This window comes from Ptiloglossa arizonensis, chromosome 4, assembly GCF_051014685.1.
Source record: "Ptiloglossa arizonensis isolate GNS036 chromosome 4, iyPtiAriz1_principal, whole genome shotgun sequence".
NCBI classification, from domain to species: Eukaryota; Metazoa; Arthropoda; class Insecta; order Hymenoptera; family Colletidae; genus Ptiloglossa; species Ptiloglossa arizonensis.
The window spans coordinates 5955836-5973014 of NC_135051.1; the positions used below are offsets into that span (position 1 = coordinate 5955836).

A 17179-nucleotide genomic window follows, 5' to 3' on the forward strand; every position below is an offset into this window, starting at 1 on the left:
TTCAGGGAACTTTTCTTATCTATATTGTTCTGACGTTGACGACAGATTTTTTCAAACGTGATTACATCGTCGATGGGCTGCCGATACGCAAATCTAACTCTTGAAAGAGTGCCTTTAATGTGTTTTAAAAGCATGGGAAAGCTTGTACTGTCGCCGCGAAACGTAAGATGCAGAAATGATATTACCGCGATCCGTGGGTTGCTGTCGTAAGACGAACAAATTTTGTTACGACTTATTATTTTATAAAAGGTCACGATCGAAAGATTACAGTGCTGGAAATACATTTCCCTTACACTGTAACTTCGATAAAGTCAATCGTATATAATTGAACAAATTCTTGCGGCTTGTCGAAGCACAAGTAAATGTATCTATAAAGTTTGAAATTGATGTACGTAATAATTTTTTCTAAAAAAAATCATTCAATTTTTAAAATTGCGATGCAGACCTCTTAAAATAATATATTTTTCGTATATTAATAAATTATTAAAAAAATGATCACGATCGATAATAAATTGCAAAAATGAGCTCTCAGTTCGTCTCCTAACCATGGTGTATTATCTTTCTTGAAAGGGTAAAGTAGCTTATATAATGTATTTCGGTTCTGGTGACAGAAAGGTTACAAATTACAAAGGAATGAACATTCTTCGTGAGCTTTGTGCTACGGATAACCAGCTTGTTTTAGTAGCTTCTGTTTTCTTTGTTTGAAGTATCTCGAGGTCTATTTAGCGACGAACTTTCGAGCAATGCGATGAAAATGCATGGGTCTGGCTTAAGAACTAGATATTACATGCAACGCTATTGTTCACGGCGCATTGTTCCGGTCAGTGCATTGCGGCTTCTCTGATGAAGCTATTAGGAAATTGCAGCTTAGATAAAAATCTGCCCTCCCAATATTAAACACAACGTTGGCTATTAACACGCTTCAAAGCGGATCTGTACGTAAAGAGGATCAACTCGAATGTACAATAGGATCCGATAAGTAGAAAATTCTTAAATATTAATGGCTACGTCTGTTTAGTTCTCATCTCTGAAAATTGGTTTTGGAAATTTTTTTAAAGAGAAAACTGTTGCACGTATCGTTTAGGACACTTTATGAAAGGGTAAAGGTTAATTTCGGTGGAGGGGAATTTATATTCTCGTAAATAATTTAAATAAGACACGTATCTAATTTGCTCTCGAGACCATCAAGGGGTTGCGTCGTATTTATAATACTGTTGTGTTGTTTAGTAAGTTAAAGTTTGAAAATGACACCAACACAGTATACGTTGTAACAGTGTATACTATTTACGTCCATATTTCGAGACTCTTCACCGTTAGAAACTATAACACAATCGATGTGTAAACTCATTCGGAATTTCGGCATACCTTGCAGATACACTCGCAGCGGAGGGCTAGATATTGCTGGCGCCTGGAGGCCATGCCTAAAGTGCAAAGTGTTAATACTCAATTTGAACGAAATCAGGTTTACTATGCCGTGAAAACATGCATAATGCGCAATAACACTTTTAACCTCGCGAATGAATAATCCTGCAATTAACTTGCTCGTTACTATTTATCGATTGTTGTTCTGTTACAAATATTGGCGCAATAATGTGTTTACAAAGAGATTTATTGCAGCACGGTGCTTACGGAAAATACATCGGTAACGGTTTTCCAACGGTTCTGCCTGTAAACATTGTTAATTAATTATTATGTAAAACATTTTGGTAAATTCCCGAATCTCGTGGTTAAATTGCACAACATACTGTAACGACAGCTTACAATCGCTCGAACAGTCGTGGTTAATGTAGCTCATACTTTTCCAACTCCCTAAATTACAATTCCAACGTCGTTCAACACGTTGCGCTCGCCGTTGTAACTGTTTCCAGTTTTGTGTTTCTTTCCGTTGTAATTTATGTTCTCGTAGTGCTTATACCATGAATCACAGGTGCACGGAATTGCCGGTTGCATACTAGATTAAATGTTGAGATGGTTTACGATCATTAGTTACCGATACTTGGATCCGTCGAGTCATCCTGATCCAAGACAGGTGATTAATTACTGTATCTCTAGTTTGATGCGAATATCTCGTTGAAGATGATCCATGCATGGGTAGTTTGTGTTATGATTTGAATCTAAATAATGGAGTAGAGGGCAACAATCTGTTTTCGATGAACAGGGTATCGGATCAAAGACTTTGAATGTATTTTATTTTATTTTCCAAGTTTTAGAAGTGGATCAAGTGTTTCGAAACAGTTCCAAACCGGAAGAAAAAGTTTTTATGGAATACGGAGTTAAATATTGGATCGTAAACTTCGATACAATTGATCCTCTCTTACTTTAAATTAATAAAGTATCATCTCACATCGTTGTTTCGGAAGCGTGTTCAATTTCCTGTATTTAATTAAAAAAGTTTTTTCTAACACAATGATTTGCGAATAGGTTGGTGCAATTTGTGCTCTGTTTGACCCTGTTTCCAAGTTACAGCGAGTATTACAGTAACTCTTTGGACAATCTAACCTAACATAATCCATGGGAATTTTTACGAAAAATGTTCAAATGGTCAGACAAGTAGTATTACCCCCGTTCATGGTCAGGCAAGTAGCATTACCCATGCCTATGATCAGGCACGTAGTATTACTCCCGTACATGGTCAGACAAGTAGAATTACCCCCATGTATATGATCAGACAAGCAGTATTGCCCCCTTCCATGATCAGACAAGTAGTATTACGCTCGTCCATGGTCAGACAAGTAGAATTACCCCATGCCTATGATTAGGCAAGTAGCATTACCTCCGTCCGTGGACAGACGAGTGGCATTACCCCCGTCCATGACCAGACAAGTAGGATTACCCCCGTCTATGATCAGACAAGTAGTATTGCCCCGTCAATGATCAGACAAGCAGTATTACCCCCTGTATATGACCAGACAAGTAGTATTACTTTACAAACGCAAATCCGTATTATAATATCGTTATTCTCTGTCATTATTTAAACAGTTAGTGCTCGCTCCCATGCGTGACAAATGTTTCTTCTTTTTGGCCCTTAATTCTTCGACCGTTTTTTTTCGAGGGACGAGCTAGTTTTCTGTGCCGGGATTTAGCAAGTTCCAGCAATAAACGAGGGGAACGTAGAGGAGACGAATTTGCCGGGGAAAAATATACGACGATTAGGTGATTAAACGAGCCTTGACCTGGAAATCGAAAGAATATCTAATTCGAAAGGTAGTGCCGTGTTTACAACGGTTAACTGTTTAATTTACATAGAAACAAACAGGTTTATATCTCATGCCCTATTAATGGTATCAACGTGAGTTCTCCAGACCTAGAATATTCCAGTTTATTAAAAACAATGCATCTAAATATGAATAATGTACGTAATAAACGGAAAACTTTAAGTACCGTTCCATGGCCGCATTATGAATTTTATCTTTGTTTCGTAACATCGGGTCTTTACAGTCGATTTAACAATGAAGAGAGAAGTACAGGGTGTCCTACTAAAAGCAGGACACTTAATTATCTCCTTCAGTTGTGACAAAACGAAAAAGATGCTTCGAGCATCGTTTGAATTATTCCAGAAGGCAGGTGTCTCAAGAGAGAAATTTTCTTTTCAAGTTTTTTTTTTTTTTTTCATCAGACTTTTCATGGTTTCCGATTTTCTTTTATCGTAGCTGTCATTAGTATAATTTCCAAACGACCATTAACCGCAAAATGTTAAAATTAAACACGATCCGTATTTCAGTGATTATCGTACCAGATATCACACGCTTCACTCTTCGAATAAAAATTCTCCCTCAAATTATTTAAAAAAAATTTATATTCACAACAAATGCTCCGTCGATGATTTTTCGCGTTCGTTTAAATAATATTTCACTCTCTGTTTCGTACTGTCCCGGTTAATGCAGACAGATGGTATTCTTTTATGTTTTCTTATAGACCGTTTTATAGAACTTTTGGCAGGATTAGATACGTTCTCCTTAACTTGAGAATCATCTTTCCAACTCCCAGCTGTATGCACTTTCAGCACACAGGAGAAAGAAACTGCTTTGTTCTCAAGTATGTGGCTTTGCAGCGCGGTAGCAAGAAGAATCTACAGAATTTGGTCGGACAGTTCGTCTGGTGAGTGCAGCTGACTGTTTGCAACTTCTCTGCTATGATTGGAATTTACTTGATCTATAATGTTGCTGCACAATCGTTCCAGAGAAACGAACAAGCCGTATACTTTCCGTGTAATAAATACGGAACTTCAAAGACCGTGTAACAACGAATACACTTTCTCACGCGACAAAGCAGTCGACTCTGATTACGTGAATAATTTCAACGTTTAACGCCTCTCCGGTAGGAAGGGTTCAGAACGCGCTGCATAATGCATCATTGATGTATCAACGGTCTTTGACGGTCTATTTGGTATATATTTTTAGACCGCCCGGTACTCCAGAACGCACCTTCTGCCGGTATTCGATAACAGAACAAAAGAAGAGGCTTTTTAGCCGGAAATTTGATATCACGCTAGAGGAGGCAGAGCTTTACGTGCCTTTGAACCGAGAAACGGGATATTTTTCGGCTTCTTCGCGATATCTGTGCCAACGAAAATTAACCGTTAATGACGGTGGATTCGAAATGCTAATTTTTCGCCAGATTTCATAATCGAGAATAATTATTCCATAATTTACACTGATCTCGAGTTAAAGGTGAACATATAGTACTCTGCACGAGTATTAATCGTGGCAATCGAGGATTTTTAACATTTTGAATAAACAATTTGAAGTGTTCGTTAGGATTGGATTTCTAATCTTGGAACAAGGAAAGTTAATAAACGTGTGTTTTTTAACATTTTTATTCGATAATTCTCTCAATAATAACAACAGTAAAACCCCTGTGGGTCCGGGGAATAGAATAGGCCCAACGTATTCCCTGCGTGGCGTAAGAGGCCCCTAAAAGGGAACTTTTTTGTTATCGAAAGTTTTTTTGTGGATAACAAACACGACAGCCCAAAACAATTGAAGATATTCGAAACGTGAACATTGAAAAACACGAACCATTAGCAGCGGAAAGAAAAATAAGTACAATGATATTAAATCGATCAAAATACATCCAAACACGTTAAGAAAACACATAAAAGAACTACAGTTACAGGCAAAAAATCATAAACAAAGTGCAACACAACGTTACACTGCAAACATATAGAATCACCCGTGAATTTCTCCAGTACCCATAAATACCTCTGCTGTACAAGCTTGGTGTATACCCGCATGTACAATAAATGGTACTTGTGAACTGGTGTTCAGGGAAAAAACGAATAATAATAATAATTCTAAATAGTTTAAAATTTTAGCGATTCGTATTTTTCGCAACGAAAATGTTTTCTCCTTCCACTTACACTTATCGACAGACGAAGAAAGCGAGGTCTGTGATCGTTAGATTGGAGATGACAGTGTTCGGTAAAGCGAGATAGGACTCTGGAGACACGTAACGTCCAAGAAACAGTAGTTTGTGAGCAGATTATTTTTCACGTTCTTGCTAGTTCAACATAGCCCCCTGGTCCGTGAACGAAAAATATCTTTCCTTCGAAGTAAGAAGTTATTCGAGATATTTTTCATCCGCGCTCATCCATCGTGTTAATATTTTCGGAATTATGTATAGAACACGAGAGAATCAATTTTTCGATTACCGAGAAGAAATTTTTAACTTCACCTGACTTTAATAACACACCAACGCAGCGATAATGAAATCAAAATTATTATTTGTGACGTTGATGCAGTAAATGTAATGAAACCCATAAAATTTTTAAAATCACTTTGCAGTGTAAACTATAGACGAAACAATTATACTATTTTACACTGAATGGTTCATATTTTATGTTATTCTTCGTGCTTCAAAATTTTACTGCACAATTAATTTGCTTTCCCTTAATGTCGTCTTTCTGTCTAAATTTTTTGTAAATTTTCTTACGAAACTGCGCATATCGGTTAACATTCCATTGTCTACTATATGTGTCATAAATCATAGTTACAGTGTTAGATTCGAACAAGAAATCGGACGGGGAGAAATGTCCATCGAAATGAACCAGAAAGATTTCCTTCCCGTACAAAACAGCTCGTCGGACGTAAAAGGGCAAGAAATAAGGAACGGACTGGCCGAAGGAGTTAAGTCGATCGATCTTAAACTTCTATCCACACTGGAGTTCAGGAGAAATGTAAGTTTTTTTTTTTTTTACTTTTCATCAAAGTGCTGCTTCACGATTACTTGGAAATTGCTGTAGTTTACTCTTTTGATACAAGTGTACGGAAACAGACTCAAAAGAAAAAAAAACAAAATTTAAACGCAAGGTAATGTAAATATGTATAGTGTTATCTCGAGACAAGGGGGGAAAGTAGTGGACATCCCTTAGTTTTACGATGAAACTTTTTTTAAATATTGGAGAAGTAATCTATAAAATTACAAAGTAGACTTTTGTTGTTCTTTTGAAGGGTATATTTGATTTCTAAAAATTTCTCTACGATCTACTCTGAGTGTTTATTGTATATTTTAATACGAAAGGTCTCAGAGTGAGTTTATTTTCAGTTTTTTCAACATCAAGAATTTACCCTTTTCAAAGTCACGCTCCGCCAATCGTAAGTTACCCCTGTCTCACCGTGTATCGTAAACACCGTCGAACGATCTACAATGACCGAAATAAGAAAACAATTAAGAGACAGATTAATTTGACAGACGTTAATCATTTCACAAACGATCCGTGAAATAATATTTTCACAGGTTGTTATCGCCAATAATGATTCCAACCGCAGAAAAGTAATTGGACACTATCGACGGATCAAACATGCATTAACGAAATTAACAATCCATTACGCGTACAAAGGCGCTTTATATTGCCGATCGAAAGCTAACGAACCGGCGCGAGCGTGAATATTTGTTTTCAAAACGTATTACATATCATTTGTAGAGTGTTATGACGTAATAACGTATACGTAATTCAGTCACATATCGCGTGTTTAAGAATAAATTAATACTGAGGTCACTGTTCGATCGACTGATGATTTAATACCGTTAAAACCCCCGCGATTAACCCAGCTCCACCCCTGATCAAAGCATCGCGATCTATGTCACTTAGAGGACGGTTTTAATGTCGCAGGATTGTCGTCTGTAGATTAGCATGTTCCTATTACACAATCGTCACATGATGCTGGTGTCCTCGACTACCCTTTCACCCCTATTATTATTACGACCCCCGTACATCCATTGAACAAATATTGAACTATTAAATTTGCGTGCACGCACGAACACAACACTCGCGACACGAGACACGTCCACCTGTAAAATGGTATTATAATAGGTCCTCTCGTCCTTTTCGTTCGGTCTGTTTCGCGCTCATTTGCATTAGAGTGCAATTAAACGACGATTCGATCGACTCCCCTTTTTGTTTATAAAGTTTGCTACAGGCAGAGGGAACGGAATCGTGCACCGGCGTTCAATCTTCCATGGAATACATTTAAAGTTTCGGCGCGTTTCAAGAGGTTTACAATCGTAACTGTCGTCATCGCATCGCTCACGAGTATTGTTAAAACAGTTTGTCATTTTTCTCGAACCGTTTTATCACGGAGAGATACCGGCCCCGATGCAAAGCAGCAATATTTCGCATCTGACGTTTTTTTTTGCGTTGAAATTGAAACACGGTCACCGTAACTAATTTCTCTGGGAAAACAGCAATATCCACGGGAAACGTTAGCTGATCGCCAATAAGAACTGTTGGGCTTGTTCTGGTAAATAATCGAATACTTGTACACTTTATTATATTCTGCTTACTATTATCGAGAGCAAGAGAGTCAGAGCAACAGTAAAATTATAGCGCGCGATAATAATGCATTAATTGTACGGTAAAATAAAAATTTTCCTAACAATATAATTTTCGTTTGGCAAGGTTTTCGAGATTCAAAATAGTCGAAACAGAACTTCGTTCGAACTTGTAGTTACACTAAATTCAATTGCATAGTTTAATCTATTTACATTGATTACGTGAAAGTTTTTTTAGAATTTTCCAAATTTTATAAAACGTAACTCGTGTATGAACTTGCAGATCGATTACGTGTAAATATTGCAATAGCTTCCTGTCATTGACATTCAATTAATTCTAATTTCGTATCAGTTAGTTAATTACTCTTTTGAAATATATTTTTAGCACGTGTATTTTAATATATAAATGATGCGCTTACTTATTATACGTGCATTTCAAAGGTAATATATGAGTTATGCATTTAGATGCATCTTGCGTTTTATTACGAATGAACCGAAGGGGATTGAACTGCACTCATATTTAATTTCTACCCATCAATGATCCTATCGACGAATTTATCGGTTTATATTCTCTTTCTATTCGATGTGGCCCCAGCAACGGGAGTTTTAACGCCCCAACGAGCCCATTGCGAAATACATCTGGTAAATCAAATAAAAAAGGAAAGACGCTAGCATGATTCCTGACCCGATTTGTGAGCGCCCTGATATTTGATTCATAAGTCCTTCTCGATGGGAAATCAATTTCTACTTTGTCATATAAGTCCTTTATTAGGGTCTCGTAAGAAAGTAAAGCTAAGCCCGAATAATACTTGTATAACGTTTTCAATAACCGTAATATTCTGTAGAGATCGCTCAAAACCTTCATTTTAAGTATAATACCAAACTTTTTTCTATCAAAATACCACTCTTCTTTTTTAAATTACACGTGAAAATTGAACTTGGAATTAATAAAATTCCATTCGTCGAATCTGACTGTAATGTCAATTACAATTTGTACAACGGATCTGAAAGTAATATTTTACAAGCAAAAATAATATTTTCCTTCTTTGTTTTTCAGAATACATCGTATATATTTTTCTTTCCCCTCGTCACTTGGTATTTGGCGGTGTCACTATAAATATCGAATGGTTAGAAGTAAATCGATTCTGTCTAAATAAAGTCTCGCTCGATAATAAGTTGAGATTGCATCGAAACGGACTAGTTTAGGTCATCTTGAAATAGGTGGGCCGGTAAAAAGTTTTTAATAAAAATTGAGATATTACTATAATCCGACGAACGGGCCGAGTGTACGATCAGGTTCATTTTTCTGAACGAGAATTCCAGTTATTTGAACGAAAAATAACGAGCAATGGAGATAATCGGTGAACTCGTGTAATATATGAACCCACTCGGTCATATGGGGGAGAAATAACGAGTTATTCCGGTGACCTTTGTTAGACACCCAAACTCGTGTAGACCCCCATTAACGGTTCCAAATCTACCATCGTGTGCGTTTTCGAAATGAGCCGATATCATCCCGCAGGCGTTTGTGCATTCCTTCGAATGCTATCCTATTTGGCAAACGTCTATTAGCAAAACGTTCCGTGTACACGTGTCTCCCAAACGTAGCGTTGCAATCAAGAAGATCCTGCATCGAATGCATGCCAGTCATTTCTGAATTCGTGTAATCTACCGCTATCGCTTCGAACGAGAAACTATCGGACAACTCTGTTGAAAATGTTGATCGTCCAACCAGTTTTATCCAGAAAATAGCTCTCTGTTGATTCACGGAACATTGTAAAAGTATTTGCGAACGCTCTGGAGTGAAATCAGTTACGTATAGTACAGTTAGCACAAAGAATCGTAGTAATATAAAAATTCTTGTAACTTGGAGCCAACGTCAAACGAACTTTACGATACTTGCGCGAACTTTCCTCATTATTTTTGTCGTCGAATTCATTTCTGGAGTTCGATTCACACTGTATTTTTGTCTATCGATTTCATTGTGCTGGTCTTCTTTAATATATAGTGCTCCTCTTTTGAGAGCACTACTCATCGACAGTTCATGACAGGTACACAAAGCGTCGCAAATGATTTTTCCGGAAACTAATATCTGTAGTACTGCACGTGTTCTACGCGGAGGACCCTCTATGCACTCAATTCTCATTTGTCTCGAGCAAATATTGTTATTCCGATAACAGTTTTATTCTTTGACTCCGTTCCTTGTATTTTTTTATATTTTCCTCGCTGTCGTGCTTTTTCCGAATTTCGAAATGTTTTATACATCGGGATCGGTGTCAATGATCTTGTAGTATCCAAAAATAGACAAAATTGTTAATACGATCGAGGATAGATAAATTTGAAAGAAACGTGGAAGTTTGCAGGTAACTGCAACGAAAGAAATCGTCAGAGGGCTATAATTGAGCCTGTTGGTTAAATTTTTGATGGTTTATAACAAAAAACGAGACATATGTACAAAGATACACCGAAATGGAGCGATACACCACATACTTAAATAATATAAATGGTTTATGTTACGCTGGGCACCCTTCTCACCGCCCATGCGTACAATAATATTAATTCTTAATGTTGAAGTTGCACTCAAACCTTTTGTATTATTAGATTGACAGTACACGAACATATTTGAATGATACCATACGGTGGTTGGTGCTGGTCTGTTTGAATAACTTAGAGAATCGTACGCTCGTAATTAAGCAAGGGAAAAGTATTATTCAGTTGATCCAATTTGAATATTCACTGTGTAATCAAACGCTTAATTTAGCCAAATAATGTCCGCTGTTGATTTTCACGTATGAGAAATCTTTTCAGAGTATTATTTCTTCACCATAATTCAATACTCGTACAACAGTCAAATACCCGGGACAAGTTACGAGAGACCCAGCTACGAGTTATCGTAGAATCTACGGGAGAACTGGTAGAACTTTTAACATTGAAAAGTGTATCCTAAAGTCTGGCGCGCGATATGTCCACCTTTCATTGAAATAATAAAACTTTGCCTTGGTGGATGATGAGCGATAGGTTTTACGCAACTTCCACGGATGTTTCTCGACAAGATCAGATCCACGGATTTATTCCCATACTCGATCCAGCCTTTTTATGCCGATTGCTTTTCTATGTATTCTATGTGCACCCTTCACATCCATAAAATCGGACTCTCGGGAAACGCGTAAGAAGAGAGTCGGACATATTTCTCGAAAGGAGCACTTTGCGAGTCCCGGGCATCCCTCTTCTCAATCGATTGATTATAATCCGGATACCGAATGTGTGCTGGAACCGTTCGTATCGGTGCGTGCACGATCGAGGACTCGTGGTTTCGTTGCTTTGAACTCGCTCGCGTGATTAGCGCGCTCTATTAAATGCTTTTGTGCATTTTAAATCGCGCGTTCTGCAGCCCGCACGAACGTGGCAAATCTTGCAGCAAATCTTGGTTAACCCCTCCGTCATTTCGTGATTACGCATGAAATTTTCACCATTCTCCGGTCGAAGGCAATTAAATCGGCAATGGAAATATTTTTGAGAGAGTGAGAACGAAATATCTACGTATTCACAATGTTACAATTTGAGATGAGAATTGGGTAAGAGTGTACAAACTGCGGAGAATATTTAGAGAGAATAAGATCTCAGTTCTGGGAAAATTTGTAAACCGTAAAAGTAAACGATTTCTTTCGTTATTAGATTTCGTTTAATTGTAGTCTTGTTTTTATGCATTTTGAAAGAAATGTTTCAATTTTGTCTTCAGTGTACGTAGTAGCGATACTTTAATATCGAATAATTGAATCTCCGCGGGCAGAAATATTGTAGATATTTGCAAATATGCGCAGAGTTCCAATTCCATAAGCTGAATTCGTTTATAGAGTGGAGTTGAATTTCCGATGAGTTCACATACACGTTTCACGCACACACGCTTGTATATGCGTTTCGATTTTTGTTAGGCACAACACGAAGGATTATGCAGCTGAACTGCAATACACGTATGTATCTTGCATAATGCAGTATAATGCAGCATAAATAAATCAGCTCGATACTGCGATTAATTAATACCTAAATTGAATGAACGTTAAGTCTGCCTAGAGTTTTCGAATATTTTTTATTATTTTCATGGAAGATATCCGCGTTGCTCAAGACACAATTTCTCGTTTTCTCCTGTTTTTCCATTCCATTTTAAATCGTCTTTACGCGAAGCCAAACGCAAATTATGAATTTTTGAAATTTAAATTTGATTTTATCCGTAAGAGCACGATAAGACATAAGTTTATTTAAATAAGCATTCAACTTTTCGACCACGTACATATGGTCCTCTTCGAAAACAGAAGTCATAATATAGAACCTATGGTATAAATACATAACACTTAGGGAGAGCTAGTTGTTTCTTATTGATCGTTCTGAGCAAGAACAAATTCTAGAAACACATGTGAAGTAATTTTATCGAGTAATCTCTGTACGAGTTCTTTTCAAATATATGCACACTACGATATAAACACAATTGTCACAAAATTAACTATAAGACAAAGTATGTAAATATAACGATGTTAGGAGAAAAATCAATACGAAGATAAAACTTGTGTCGAATAAAAAAACATATAAAAGTCAAACAATTAATTCCTTCGATTAGTAATATAAATTTATAACGATGTGCAATGGAAAACTATTCCATTCGGATAGTTATGTACACTGTGTAAGAATAGCTAAAAAGTTATCTATTTAATACGATCTTTTTACCTTTTCTTGCAAAAATGATAATCTAAGACAAAGCTTAAGAAAAGTTAGAGGCATGCTCAGAAGGGATTCTTCTTCTTTATACGGGCAAAAAGGGAAAAGGTAAGATGGATGTTAGATAATATGGGATTAAATCGTGATAAGGAAAGAACAAGCGTCAAGAAGTATTTTTTTTACTTAGAGTCATGTCTGGAAACCTAAATCTCTAATATTGATACGTGTAAAAATTCCTGAGCAGTATTTTATCTGTGTAATAAACTGCAAAATAATAATGACAACACATCTTTATCGCATCATAGTCGTACTGAATAAAAAAATTATATATAAAGGTTAAAGTAAGTATACATTAACAGCTGTATGCTAACCTAATAAAAAAACAACATGACTACACCGTAAAATGGTGATAGCCCCCCCCACCAGTATATTTAAATAATAACGTTAATTAATATACGAACAATGTTGAAATATATCATTATGGGTATATCGTCCATAATATCAATAATTAGGATCAACAGATCGATGCTTTGCGGACTATAATCTTCTTCTCACTGCGTGTAACGTACACACAGTATTGCAAACACAAAAGCTTGTAAATAGCCCTATACGTAGTAAGAATGTCATTCGATCGTATTTTATCTGCTCTTTTTACCGTGTAATTTCGTATTATCCAAAGTTCACCCTCATCTTTCTCCCTCAAAGATATAGCTGATTGAATCTATCACCGAAAAGGTTTGATTGTAACGAAAATATACTTCATTTCTTTTATTGTCATCGTCCAGCTACCATTGAGACAACCGAAATACAATGAAACTGTTATCTGTAAATTTCCTTAACATTCCAGAAGGAACAAGACTACACTATATTTGAATATATACAAAAGATTCAAATAATGATATTCGAATACTTACATATTCAAATTGTGATATTTCAATACTCATCTATTCGAACAATGATATTCGAATACTCATATTCAAATTGTGACATTTCAATACTCATATATTCGAATATTCATATATAGTACTCGAATACTCGTGCATTCAAATCATGATATTTCACTATTCGTGTATTCGAATAATGATATTCTGCTACTTAAACGAATGAAGTTTATACGAATATTAAATTTTTCAAGTAGTTCCAACCCTAATTTCGTCTTGTCAGAAGTTTCGTTCTCCGAAGTCTTCGAACGGCATTCGTACATCCAGAGATTAAAGGAGGGCGATAAAAGCCACGATATAACGGGTCGAGGATCTACGTAAAACTGTCTGGCAGAAAGCAGGATTAGACGGCGAAAGGGATCGCTTCGTGGAAATTAGCGTTAGACCATCGTACGGGCCGAAAAAGGGATCCTCAATTACAACAGATATAATCTTGCGCTTTCTACTCGAATTGTCGGCGCAGCCGCCCAGTCTTTTCTTCATCTTCGAGGGTTATAGCCCCAGAAAGCTCAAGGTCCAATTATATATAAGTACCCATCGACCGTTCGTTGTGCAACTTGCTCATAATCCGTTTCTTCTTTCAACGCTAGCTCTAAATATTTATTCTTGAAAATTGCAAAATATTTTCGGACATAGGACCATCTTCAGGAACGTGTTTCAAATATTTTTTGGTGCTCGTGCTACATAATTATTCTTCCTCCATAGAAACAGTTCTGTTTTCTTCGTGTTGCTGGACCTTTCGTAGATTTTCTATACATCTTTTGGAAACGAACCACCGTATGAAAGAGACGAATACGAAATACCTTAATTAGTTGAGTTGCGCGTACTCGTTACGATACTCTGAAATTTATGTGTGTTTATTACCACTTGAATAAATATTGTTCCCCGGTTCCTTAGAATGCACACCTGCATCTAAAAATATTTCTTTTTCTAACTTTTTTTAAACGCTTCCTAAAATAAATCAGCTTGTTACAATTCTGATAAAAGATCGAAGTTTAATGTTTGAAAACGATCGCATGCCAGATACAATTTTCGAACGTAATTTTCCCGAGCAATCTAGATGGGAATTCGAGAGAACTGGGATCCCAGATGACGTGTAAACACAAGACGTGTCAAGATAAGTGTCGAATGAAATAGTTTCCTAAAGATAAGAGATACAATCCAACGGGGCCTTTTACTGTCGCGTTTTATTTAAAATCCGATATAGGAGAGAACAATTTGTTTTCGAGCTATTTTAAAATCATTCCTCCACGTTTGCTACAATATAATACTATCGGTCGTATTCGTGCGAGAATTTTTATAAACGCACATTTCGATACTTTTATCGATCTATTCGTCCTTTGTATTTTATATACAAGATGAGTTAGTACGAATTGCTATCCGAAGTGTCTCGTTAATTATAAATGACTCGATAAAAAAAATAGTTTCGTACAAAGTCTGTCGAATATATCGTATTAAAAAAGTATACACATTTGTTCAAGATCAAATAAAGGTCATCTTATTATTGCTCAATGGATTCGTCCTTTTCGGTATCGAATTCAATGTCGTTTGAAGTAATCAACTCGAGAGAAAAATCTCTAAGAGCTGACCCTACCAATTCTGTGAAAGGTGTAAATTACCGCGGTATTCTTCCCTATTAACATGTCAACGAACACCCATTGAACGCACGAGTGACGTACGTGTTTTCGCTGTGGTAACAATCCGTGCAAACGCGCCCCGAACATTTCACCGCAAACGTCTGTTTGGTGTCACGACACGTGTGTGTGTCAATATTGTCAACTTTTTACTAGCTCATTTCGAATGCAGTACTCGTTGGTTTGTTTACGCCGCAAATAAAACCGTGCATCGCGCATATATTGTTACTCGCGCAGCGTCTCGTTCGAAATCAGTAGCAGCGATATAAAGCGATCGAAACACCGTGGAATATCTAGCTTTCGTTATTCGAACGCCGGTAGCGCGTGTAAATATCGCGATTCGTTGGCCGAACACGATAAATAAAAGCGAAACACCGGCCATTCGTCTTCTACGGTTTCCTACGCTTTTTACGGACGATTTGAGCAACGTAAATACAGCTTACGATCCTCAGATCACGCCACCAAACGTGTTATCCCTTCGGCTACGTTTCTCGGTGGTCTTTCAATTAGACGTCGATGCTTCTTCATTTGCCGACAAATTAAGATCCACGCGGGCATATTATTCGATTCATCAATTAGGTTGGCCCGACTACCGCTCTCCAGCCATTTTGCGATATCACTTTTGTAAATTTATATTATTTCGCGATGTTTAATAAAATTTCATAAAATATTATACTCGAAATATTTCGATGAAAATGTAATTTCATGTAGTTTAGGAATACTTTGTTCCCGTCATAGATATTGTAGTTTCTATACGGTAGGAATAATATTTGTAGCAGATACAACGTAAATGTACAGTTGAAAATGTGTCTTCTAAATTTTATAGATGAATGCAAAAAAAAGATACCGAAACGATAATACTTTAAAAGAAACGACGTGTTAACGGAACAACTCTTAAAGCTTTAAAGGGGATGACCACCGTGCAGGATTGCAAAAATAAAATAATTTTCCTGGGATTTTATATCGGAATTCGAACAAATAACAAAGTCATACAATATTTTTGGAAACGTGTCGGATTACTCGAATCTATTGCTCGTCAAAGTTTCATAATACCTCGAGGATTACTAATTCGATAAATTTGAAATTTTATCTGCAGGTGAAATATATAGATGTCCGTTTGTATTTCATTCTTTCGATCCTTTCAAACGCAAAAATATTACAGTAACATTAAAATCGTTTTTAAAAAATGTCATCGTTCTCTGAAATCACAATTTCTTGTCTCGTATTTCAGCAAGAGCTACGGCCAATCCTCGTATACCTTAATAATTTATTCGTTTCATCCGTTCTGCATTAGTGGAACGATGCCAATGGTACCTACCAGTAAAGACACCTTTCCTCGACCAGCACATGCATTACAGTTTCTAACGTCTGAAATATTTACTGCAGCGCGTGAACAAAAAATTCAATCTCTACGCTTTTGAAACGTTGCAAAATCTCTCACCCTCTTTCCACGGTTCATAAAAAAAAAAGTCCCGATAATCTTAACGGAAATCCACTCTTTGCTCGAAAGATTCTCAGCTTATCCACAAACCCTTTCGAGAAATTCGTCTCTGGCAAGAGAATTACCATCGACAACGGATCACCGGGTATAGGAACCGTACCCCGATCGTGTCTGACCATTTGCAAATTATTCCCGAATCTGGCGGTGACGTCTTCTCTAATCACGCGTAAATTCTCGTTGCCCGATCCGATCGTTCGATTCTCCCCGATATTTCGAACCGTTTCGGAATTTGTGCGTGACAACTGAGTTATGGCCGTCCCGGGGATCTGCTCGTCGCGGGCCCAATCGTTGAATTGTTACGTAACGTGCGTTGTCCCGCCGCGAATTTCGAGGCTCGTGACATCGAATTTTCTCCTCGCGTGGACACCGTGGGGTGCGCGCGCAACTCCTTTGCCCCCCGCGCCGCTCACCTCCCCTCATCCGCGCCCGAGAAATTATTTATAGCCGCGGAGAACGTACCCGCTGGCCGTTACGGGTTTTTTTCACCGTGTGATATCGCCAAACAAAAGGTACGTAGATTTTATACATATTCCTCTCTCTCTCTCTCTCTCGATCTCGTTGGGTATACGGGAATTCTCGTCGGCCGTTTCGTGTAACCAGAGGGGTCGTAGTATTTGCATGGA

At 37.2% G+C, this 17179-nt stretch overlaps 1 protein-coding gene and 1 long non-coding RNA gene across 5 annotated transcripts in view; one reads left to right on the top strand and one right to left on the bottom strand.

Moving 5' to 3' along the window:
- Positions 1-17179, bottom strand: part of LOC143145818 (tachykinin-like peptides receptor 99D) — an 89173-nt gene that overhangs the window by 51512 nt on the left and 20482 nt on the right. The window lies entirely within an intron of this gene.
- Positions 4892-17179, top strand: part of LOC143145819 (uncharacterized) — a 57729-nt gene continuing 45441 nt past the window's right edge. The window contains exons 1-2 of the long non-coding RNA XR_012991773.1: positions 4892-5472; positions 5989-6175. This is a non-coding gene — a long non-coding RNA (uncharacterized LOC143145819). The remainder of the gene's footprint in view (positions 5473-5988; positions 6176-17179) is intronic.